Consider the following 10,527-nt stretch of genomic DNA (forward strand, 5'->3'; position numbering starts at 1 on the left):
GTTGTTGATATGTATTAGCTTATGGTTTCAATGGAAGTGTGATTTCTTTAGGGTTATTTGGACATCATATTGATATATCTAAACGACCTCTCGGCATAGCAGTACCATGGCCTCCAAAACATTAACAATTTATTCCACTATAAAATTTAAGCCATGACTCCTGGAACCAGACTTCTATGGCCTCTACACATCATTACCTAACCACTTCACAACAATAATCAAGAGAAAGTGTCCAGGAATTACAATACATTTATGAACCTTTATTTGATCAGATAAAGAACCCATTGAGATCAGGATCTCTTTCACAAGGGTGACCTGGCCAAGAGGTCAGCAGCACATGTCATAAGAACAGTTACAATTAAGTGACAGTACAGATTAACAACAAAGTGTTTTCAATAAAAAGAAAGTGTGGGAACTGTGACACAACAATAAAACAACAATTTAAGATTTTAAAAACACAGGCACTGTTCAATGGTCTCACGTTGTCTGTCCCCTTAAGATAGAACGGAAAGTATCCAAGTGGAATAAGTTCAGGGAGTTTTAATTCAGTCTGTAGAGTATTCCATGCCGAGGGGGCAGCAAAGCTGAAAGGTCTTTTTCCTAATTCAGTCCTTACGCGAGGAACATGGGAACCTGCATCATTTTAGACGTGTTGGGTCACTGCTATTTTCTCTGACAGCTAGGGAGTGACATTTGGCATGATACTTATAGAGAAATGTAATGTAAACATTTCAAATACCATTTAATTCTTTTTGCTGAAAAGAAAAAGGTAACAACAGCTTAAATGGGCTTTTCCGTTAACATATGGTATGTGTGACATTACATAATACAATTACTTTATCGACATCAACATTATGGTTACTGAAATATAACAGTGGTTCACTTTATTGTCATTTTTTAGACACTGCACATTTTTTTGACAAACCAGATGAAGCAAATATGACTTTGTTTCTGCAATCAGCTCTGTGTTTCACACCGAACATCATTATACTATTCATCACTACTATTCATCAGCCACTAGATTAAAATGTCAGAGAGAGATGATAATGAAAAAACGCAGAGAGAGAGAGAGAGAGAGAGAGAGAGAGAGAGAGAGAAGGAGATAGAGGAAGACAAAGAAAATTAGATGAATTCTGTTTTAGTCACTCTCAGGATCCAGCCGTCTGCCACTGGTCTGAATTATCAGACACTGAATGAAAAGAGTGTAATTTTACAAATGTATAAATTCTGAACTGTTGTTTCATCTTTTGTCTTAACTGCCTACTCCTGCTCCAGGTCACAAAGTGCTGGAGCCTGTCTCAGCATAGATTGGACAGAAGGCTGGAAAATACTCTTGGAAAGCAGTCAGTTCACAGATGGACTGGACATAGCAAGATGTTCTCATCTATGGACAATCAGTAATCTCCCTTCAACCTAACATGAATGAATCGGAGCTATGGCAGGTAACTGGGAGTGTTGATTCAACATTCAGCCCATTGTGTGTCTTAGATTAATTTAAAACAATTCATCAGATGGGAGAACTTTGGATCCAAAAACTGTTTTTGTCATCCTAATGATTGAGACCCCGCAGATCCCAGGAGCATACTTTTATATAAGTGCTTTTTACAAATACATGCATTTAATGAGATCCCCAGCCAACTCTAAAGTCAAAACCAGACTGTATATGAGTCGTGGATGGAGCCTCTCATTTTCAATGGTGAAGCAAGGTCAAAAGTGCCTTAAACCCGCAAGGTACAACTCAATGAGTTACAAAAGAAATCTGATTGCATTGAGAAAGATAAGAAAATAGCATTGCTTGTCATTTGATTTTCTATTTCAGTAATCATTTTCCTATCTAGTTTATGAACACATGTGCTACATTAAAGTATTCTGTCATGTATGATGTTCATTTTGCAAATAATGCTTCCATTTAGGGGATAATCAAAGATGAAACAGGGTGTGGCTACCTGGGGTTTAAAAATCACCTCTACTGCCTGAACCATTATAGAGACATAACAATAAGTATCCAACCCTGGTGTCGAAAACAGGGTCCCTTCTGGCTTTAAAAGACAAGATGGTGATGTCCAAAATGCCTTTTTTGAGGCTTTATGACAGTAAGCCACAAATCAATAATCATGGCAAGGTGTCTCCATCCACCTCTAGTATCAAGAATCATACACTTCCAGAGGGGAAGCAGGGGTCCCCTTGAAAGTTGATTTGAAGGTAATTGCTACTCACATGTACATAAAGGCAGAATATGTGAGCATGCGACACAGCTTTGGGTGTCCATTTGTCCCGGGATCCCAGATGATGTGGGGATTGTTACTCAACGAGTGAGGCTCAATCCTGCCGTTACACGTTGTCTTTAACTAAATTCTCGCTTCTCAAGATGCTAATCTTAAGAAGCGATGTCTCAAGAATGTCTCAAGATGCTAATCTTGTGAAGCTGAAAACAAAGACAACACAAGGGATAGAAAGTCTTAGTTTGGAGTTTTTTGTTTATCACTGACAGATGCCAGAAGGCCTGAAAGCTTGACTGTCACTCCCAGAAGATATACAGTAATCATCCAAGCTGATTGGTTCACAGACTGATTTGAAGGAAAGACAATTTATAACAATTACATTCATAAACATTAAGGATCCAGCATTCATGTCTCCTACTTTGTTTTGTTTTTAAAATCATATCAACCTTCAAGTTACTGAACCAACTTTACTCATTAAATAGACTTTTTTTAAAAGACTCATTTCATGGTCTAGTTTGCAGACTTACTTAACCACACTGTGAGAGAGTTCTGTTTCTATTATCATTGTACCTGAGTCTCTCTGTGAGTCTTTCAAACTGACAGCCCATCATAAATCTCATTTCAGGGACACTCGTTGTCAATGAGCATCCCCAGTCTGCAAAAATGTCACCTTATACTGCCAGCAGATAATCATAGATGAGACAAGAGCTGAAAAAACATGAGGCATCCCTGTCAGACAGAATAAAACTCATATTTACTGTCATAACCGTCACTTGCAGAGCAGAGGGGGAAAAATGACAACTATTGAGTGTGGACTGTTTATTGAAATGACCCCAAAGTCTTCCCTCACATTGGATTGCATGTATTAATCTGAGAGGAGAAAGCAAAACAATACGATAATAACTTCTTCACATCACCTCTAATCCATTGTTCATTTTAATGTCTTGTGCACTAAATAAATCCCCTTACATCTGTGCTCTAACGTGCATGTGCACAGAAACGCACGTGTGTGGTGAATCACAGCATTTGTGTGTCTCAATACACATCAAATGTTTTCCAGCCTCCCAAAAAATGTGGATGACTTTTCCTACCTTGGCAGCCTTCATCCCTCCAAAGCCGACACTGACGCAGAAATACACCACCGCATAAGCTCTGCCAGTGGGGTTATGCGAGACTCCGAGGAGGAGTCTTTGTGAACCGTGACATCCAGGTGAAGAACTGCCGCTTTACAAAGCGGTTGTTCTTCCCACTCCAGTGCAAGAGGCACAAAACGCAGACCTGCAGACCAGCTACAGAAGGCACATTGTCAACCTGGATCCCATATCCAGCACTGGAATCGTTGCCTCTAGGAATGTGTGCGGTTTGGGTAGTAAGATGGAGAATAAACACACCAGCACCACAAGAGAACTGAACATGAAATACCTCTTCTGCAATCATCAACACTGTACTGTACATCAAGTACAATTCCATTTATCTTAGCAATCAGAACGGCTTATCGTCGCATGCCAGAGCAAATCTTGTTATTTTCAGCTGTACGCGAGGCTGCAGGTCTCTGAATCCCAGCATCAGATGATCAGATCATGATTTTGATCAGATCAAACATGTGTGTCCTTTGATCTTTTATCACTGACTTAAATCACATGTTCAACTGCCCTATAAGACTTAAAGCTACTAGAGTCATCACGCCTCTGATGCTGTCAAGAAGCAGAATGTAAAGAATAACCAAATAACGTTTAATAATATGTTTTTTTTCCTTTCATTTAAGTTTCGTTCTGATGCAAAAAATTCTGTGTACATAACTCGGCTACTTTGCCTAAAAGCTCCTCTTTCATTACTGACTCAAAAGTCCTTTGATGATTTCTTTTACTGAACTCGCCATTCAATAGTGCTCCTTTGCCTACAAATGGCTAAAGACAGTGATCTCATACCAACAGATTTGACTGCATCATTAGGACAGATGGACCCGGCAGCTGTCGGACTCTTGTTAGTGACAATTTCCCCCTCTTGTTGCTTGGCACTTTGTTTCTTTGGTTGGGCTATGATTGACAAAATCATTCTTTAAAAAATGTGACTCGAAGAAGTGCTATGTCCTTGCAGTTTTTTTTTTAAGTCTGAAAAATTGATCATTAAGAGGAAACCTTAGAGCTGCTTTCAAATTGCAAAATAAATTCATCAAAGCATCTGGCTTGATAAACTGACTCCTCATAGAAATGTGGTTGGCGATGTCAACATGGCGATGTTTGAACTGCCTTCACTGACTGAAAAGTACAGACTACAGAACCAAAATGTGCCATGTTTTTAAGATACTTAAATAACTAAAAATGTAAAAAGTGAGTTAAGATAATGAGGAAAACACTGAGAATATGGAGGGCTAACCACTGATCCACCTTGCAGCCATATCCAGTCTCGAGGACCCCAATTTTTCTGTCTGATTTCTGCATTTTTTTTATCTGCATCACTGTACAAAAAAGTCTCAAAGTTACAATTCAATTCAGTTTTTACCCTTTGAGGATTATCCACAGAGGTCCTCTGCTTTCCAAATCAGATTAAAACAATTTACCACATATTAACTTTAGAAGTAGTTTCTAAAAATGACGTTTACTCGTCTCTCTGCATTGACACAGATCTGGAGAGGCTGCAGCCCCAGCTGCTTCAAGAGTATGTGTCATTGCTTTTCTTTGTACAAGGAGAGCTTTGTAGATTTCATTCTTTGACACTTTTAACGCAGTAATGGATACAACAATTTGAATCAAGCAGACAGATCTAACATCCCTTTAAAGCTCAGTATCTCTATGGTTCTCTCAGACTGGGCTTTGGGGACTGCAAGCTGAGCTGCCACTAAGTATAGTCTCAAATGCAGCATCCTGTTTAATACTATAATTCACAACTGTTGTGAACATCATGAGTTGAAAATGGTTAGCTATACTTCAGAAGAAATGGCATTCCATGCCCCAAGATAAAGTGAAAACAACAAAGAAAACCTTTTCAATAATTGGCTCGACAATGCCAGGCTAGCTGTTTTGTCCTGCTTCCAGTCTGCTCTGAGCCAAGGTAACTAAAGCAAAGAAAAGCAAACTGGTTGTAGCGTCATATTTGGATTACTCACTATATGTTCTCTCTTAAGGAAAGTGAAGAAGCTTACCTCACTATCTTTTAACCTGAATGACAGGTATAAAAGGTGATGTTGATGATAGTTTGAACGATGTATTATTTTTTCAGGAAAGAGTTCTAGAAAGCTTACTCCAGCAATGTCTCAAAGCAATCTAACCTCTAACATTGCGTTAACAATGACAGAAAAACCTGAATTTGTAACCTGTTTCATCACAAGTAAAGGCATAAAAAACAGTCTGAATAACCACAGCACAGCCACAGTGCTATAGAATAGTTGGATGAAAGTGTTGCCTGTAAGCGTCTCTTTGAAATCAGGTGCAAAAAGAGACGGGAAAATCAACCATGGAGCCACTCCACACAGCCCTCAGCACTCTCTATCTCCTCCTGCCCAGTGATTCCATCACAGAGCTCAAGAGTTAATATGGTTGATGCAGTCCCTGCCCTGAGGGGGTAATGAAGTGACTAAGGGCTGACCAGCCCTGACCGCACGACAAGACAGCAGGTGTGAGCGGCGAAGGGTGTGACTGTGAGAGTGTGTGTGTGTGTCCGAGAGAGTACACTAAGCTTGCTGAGAATGAACCAGGCATCTAACCACAGGTCCAGATCAATTAGTTGGCCTAATCTGTCCTCTCTCTGTTAGCCATAAAGATCCCCTGGTTTCCCCTTGTATCTGTCATCTTTACTGCTACAGCACTGCCATCTATCAGCCTCTCTCTGTCTCACTCTCTCTCTCTCTCTTTCTTCTTTCTTTTTCTTCTTCCCACTTGCTCCCTCTGTCTCTCCGAGCCATCTCTCCTTCACACACTGCATTTATGCTCCAGCTTGGTAAACGGTAATCAATGTCTCACAACGGTGGACTGCTTCATCTAAACGATTTTTCAGGAGGGCTTCAGTGTAAGTGTGTGTGTGTGTCTGTGTAAGTGTGTGAGAGACAAAGAGAAAAGAAAAACAGAGAGCGAGAGACGGGAAGGAAAAAAGGAGTGATAAGAGTGACAAAGCATAAAAGATAGAACTTTTACTGCTCACACACACGCCAGCATTAAACAAATTGTTGTATGCCACAAAGTGTCTAATTTTGTGCATCTATGGTTTTGTGTGAGCCTGTGTAAGCGTGTGTCTGTTTAAAAATGTGTGAAACGCCTGCCTGGAATTGGCACTGACTCCAGAAGCTCACAGTAATGCATTCACTTTTGGTACATAAATCACAATCAGCCCATTCTGCCATCTGGGTTACTGCTACATGGCCCTTGTAATGTACACACTGGTTAGACCACCAGCTGAATAAATGAGGAGTCCAGGATACAAAGTAGATACATGTCTGTAATGGACCGAAAGGACCAACTGCTTAATTTTTTTCTGCAGGAAAAAATGTTTTATTTTTTCTCTACCCTTTTAGAGATTTGTGCTTTGTGTGTGTGTGCATTTATGATTTTTCATGCTTATCTGTCAATCAGATGTACTTCAAATATGTTAACAGAGCGTTGCCTTCTGTAACTGAATGGAAGTTGGGTGAAGGAAATGATGAACAAATTCCAAAAACAGACTACGACCACCAGACTGCAAGGCATTTGCAAAATGTTAGACATTTGACATTTACTTCAGATGGCAGAAAACTAGAAAGCACTCTGATTAAATTTTAAATAATGACTGAACAGTTGGCTGTCGTAACAGTTAAACTGGAAAGTGTTCAGCAAAGTTTTTCTCACCATGTCTGTGGATATTTTAGTACTCTGTCTACAAGAATAATGTAAAGCATGGAGTTATAATGTAAACAATGATAAGAAAATTACGTTCAAGGGGAAACTACATTTTATAAAGGACTTTATAGAATGGATTTCTCCTTAATGCTACCCTAAGTTTTGCTGATGTCTACACAAAACTAATTTCCAACCCATAAAGTGACCCTCCAAAAAATCAATTTCCCAAACAAAGGGTCATACGGGTCATGGTCCTCACCCCAGAGGTCCTGGCTCTTTGACAGATTCCTGAAAAGATCAGCATCTAATTGGAAAATTAAAGTCATCGATCGGCTTTTGGGACCAGAGGCGTTGCTCTCACTTTCCTAAATACCAATTAACTCAGGATAAATGATAAAATGAGGCACGCCAGCGGTCTTACAAACACACACAGATCCCAAAGTACACACATACACACACAATACATGTGCTTGTGCTCACACATTAACATGCTCAAGAATGCAGGCATTCGGAAGGGGGAGAACTTCGAATTTTATAATCATCGAAGGTCACTCACTAATATCCAAGCCTAAAATGTACTGTTACCCCATGGTGGCAAATTACATCCTTCCAAATAAAGTGCACTGCTGGGAATAGGTTCCATTTCTTCCAGATATGACTAAAATACATTTTCTGCTTACGTAAAACAAAAAAAAATTAAGTCAGGATGGGAGGAATTTGATCAATCTTGTTGTTGTAATGCACGCAATAAAAACAGTGTTGCCTTAATAAATCATAGAACAGTTTATCTTTTTTTTCCTCTAATGATAGCATCCATCAGTCTCAGTAATTGATTTTTTTTTTTTTAGCACGACTGTTAAACAACTTAGTATATATTGTCGGTATCAAATCACAATCAACGATCATTAATTGAGAAGGAGACATCTGAATTCAAAGAAGTGCTGAAAAAGGAGGACGCACAAAATTTCGATCTTGTCCAGAAAATAAAAGACCCATCGTCATCAATTAGATGCACGTGGAGATAAATTGTAAAACAGATGTTAAGTATAAACAAAAAAGAGCTGATCGATGGTCAAATAAATCTGGCATAGCAGGGATTAAATAACAGAGACAGAGGGAAACTCTGCAATGTGACGTTCACATTTTGAAATTTCGGATACACGCAAATCAATTTAAGGGATTCCTGATCAATGGGACGATACGCTTGTAAGCCTGCATTCAGTCATTCAACAGCGTGGCTTTAATGCCCAGTGGCAAACATCCAACTTCCCTAAAATGCATCCTGTTGGCGCATCAAGTGGCTGCAGTCCACGGAAACGCATCCCACCGTGCAGGAGGCGCGTGAAGGCATTCTACACTCGGGTAATTTCACTTTGGAGAGTCGACAGTGTTGTTACAACTATAAGATCGTAACGCACATTTACTATAGTATGCAGCTGAATACAATAAGCTGAAAATGATAAATCCTGGAGACTTACATTTCTGCAGCTGTGCCTAACGAAATGCATGCACACTACAAGTGCTGCTAATTTGTACTGTGGAGAACTGTAGGCTCCAATAAACGCAATTTGTAATGTGCAGTTATCATATCACATGCCATCTGGATGCCATGTACTTTGCAGTAACCTGCAAATCGTTACAATTAGCCCGTTTACTGTGTTAATCATTTGCTATGATACGGATCACGACTGATCTCTTGCGTACCGGTCATTACCTAACGCGCTAAGATGCCGTTAATTGTGTTACAAGTGAGGCAACAAGTTAAGTGCTGATGTTCAGCCTTGAAGTAGACATGCAAAATCTTCAATGAAATGCAAAAGACCCCATTCAGCGTTTTTTTACACATTCACGCACGCACACAAAAAATACTCTGTGTGCTTTTAGGCAATTCCCCTCTGTTGCAGCACACACACACACACACACACACAAACACAACTCCTTCTTTGCAACGTCGAACGACCTCATGCAAGTCCAGTGGAGTTGTATGTTGCAAGACCCAGCTACGGCACTGTGAACTTGCCAAATCCCAAATTAAAACACCCCTCAAAGTCCTACCTTTGGAATCTGATGGAAGAAATAAATGCCTTCGTCTTGGCAAGTTGCAGACGAATGTGGGAGAAGACTGCAGCTGCTCCCGGGATGAAAGGTGTACGATCCCCTGTGAGATAAGAAATGAGAGGGACAGACGCTCTATGCGCCCTGCCTGAAGCCGCGCTGCGCGTCTGGAGTCTCCGTTCCGAGGAGCGCAGGGGGGGAGAGGGACGGCCAAGCCGCTCTCGGCACGGCGCGGTGTGGAAAGCCCCTGGTGGCGATGGAGGGAAGCGACGAATGAAAAGAGGAGAGAGATGGAAAGAGGGAGTGAGAGAGAGAGAACTGTGGAGCTCGTCGGATACACCAGTGGATATAAAAAGTTAAAGAGCTAATACGGCCAGCATTCTTGACAGTATACTCTGATACAAATACTGTGAATATGTACGTCATAAATATATGCTTATTTGTTTTCAGATGTGTGCAAAGTACCTAAAATACTGTTTTAAATCAGCCTGAGTGTAGTGAATTAGGTGCGTGTATTTGTGCATACTTTCAAACGCCAACAGATTAAGGGGTGCTGAACAACAGCACAATAAATATATAACCTTTAATGCTTAAGACATGGCTTGGACAAAAACAGATGCTGACTTTGGTTGTTTTTTAGATTCAAGTTTTCTATCCATTTGCATCTGGGTCTGAGAGATGGCTGTCCAGGTTTCTATGTGTGAGAAGGAAGCTTAGCATTTCTGATGAAGAAGAAGTATTTCTGATGCATTGTCCTCCAACACCTTAAATTTACTTTAAGATCATTTAAAGAGATCAGCCCCCCCTCCTGCAGCAGTTTCAAAAAAGGAGCAGAATTCCTATAACTTCTTTTCCCCATTTAAAGTCAGACATGTTACTCTCCATGGAAAGAGTGAGAGGGGCTAAAATGTTTTTGTGTTTTTTGTTCATTTGCAGCAGAGAAAAGCTTGTATGATTTTTTTTAGAATCGGCATGAGTCATACAAAACAACAGTGAGAGGAAATGATAAAAATACTTGCGCACAATGGAGGTTAACAAAGTCCTGAGGATCGATTCAGAGTAATTCTTCTGATTTGAGACGGTGAATAGGTCAAGTATGCCTGCTTCATTTCATTTTTTTTCAGCTGTAAATCGGAGAGCGTGTTTTTGTGTGTGTGAAACATGCAGTGAGTGAGGGACCAGACTGTGACAGAATGCGTGAGACACAGAGACAAAGAGGGAGAGCGTCCCACTGCAGATTGCCCACCGATCACAACCAGCTGGAGTCTCTCAGGGGCTCAGTCAGCAAGGTCAGGAAGGTTAGGACGCTGATGTACCAAAAAGCTGGTGTGGCGAGGTTGCGCGCAGAGAGGTGATGAATAGAGGAAGAGAGAAACAGAGACAGAGAGAGAGAAAGACGTGACGGAAAAGGGGGGGGGGGGGGGGGGGGTCAGAGGGTGCAG

The 10,527-nt window shown here is 40.6% G+C and overlaps 1 protein-coding gene across 1 annotated transcript in view; it reads right to left on the bottom strand.

Moving 5' to 3' along the window:
• The window catches only part of LOC109980871 (cadherin-22), a 186,867-nt gene extending 177,524 nt beyond the window's left edge, over positions 1-9,343 (bottom strand). Inside the window, exon 1 of the mRNA XM_020629420.3 lies at positions 9,086-9,343. The gene's annotated coding sequence lies outside the window, so the exon portion shown is untranslated. The remainder of the gene's footprint in view (positions 1-9,085) is intronic.
• Between the last annotated feature and the right edge of the window lie 1,184 nt (positions 9,344-10,527).

The sequence above is a fragment of the Labrus bergylta genome, chromosome 5, assembly GCF_963930695.1.
Source record: "Labrus bergylta chromosome 5, fLabBer1.1, whole genome shotgun sequence".
NCBI lineage: Eukaryota > Metazoa > Chordata > Actinopteri > Labriformes > Labridae > Labrus > Labrus bergylta.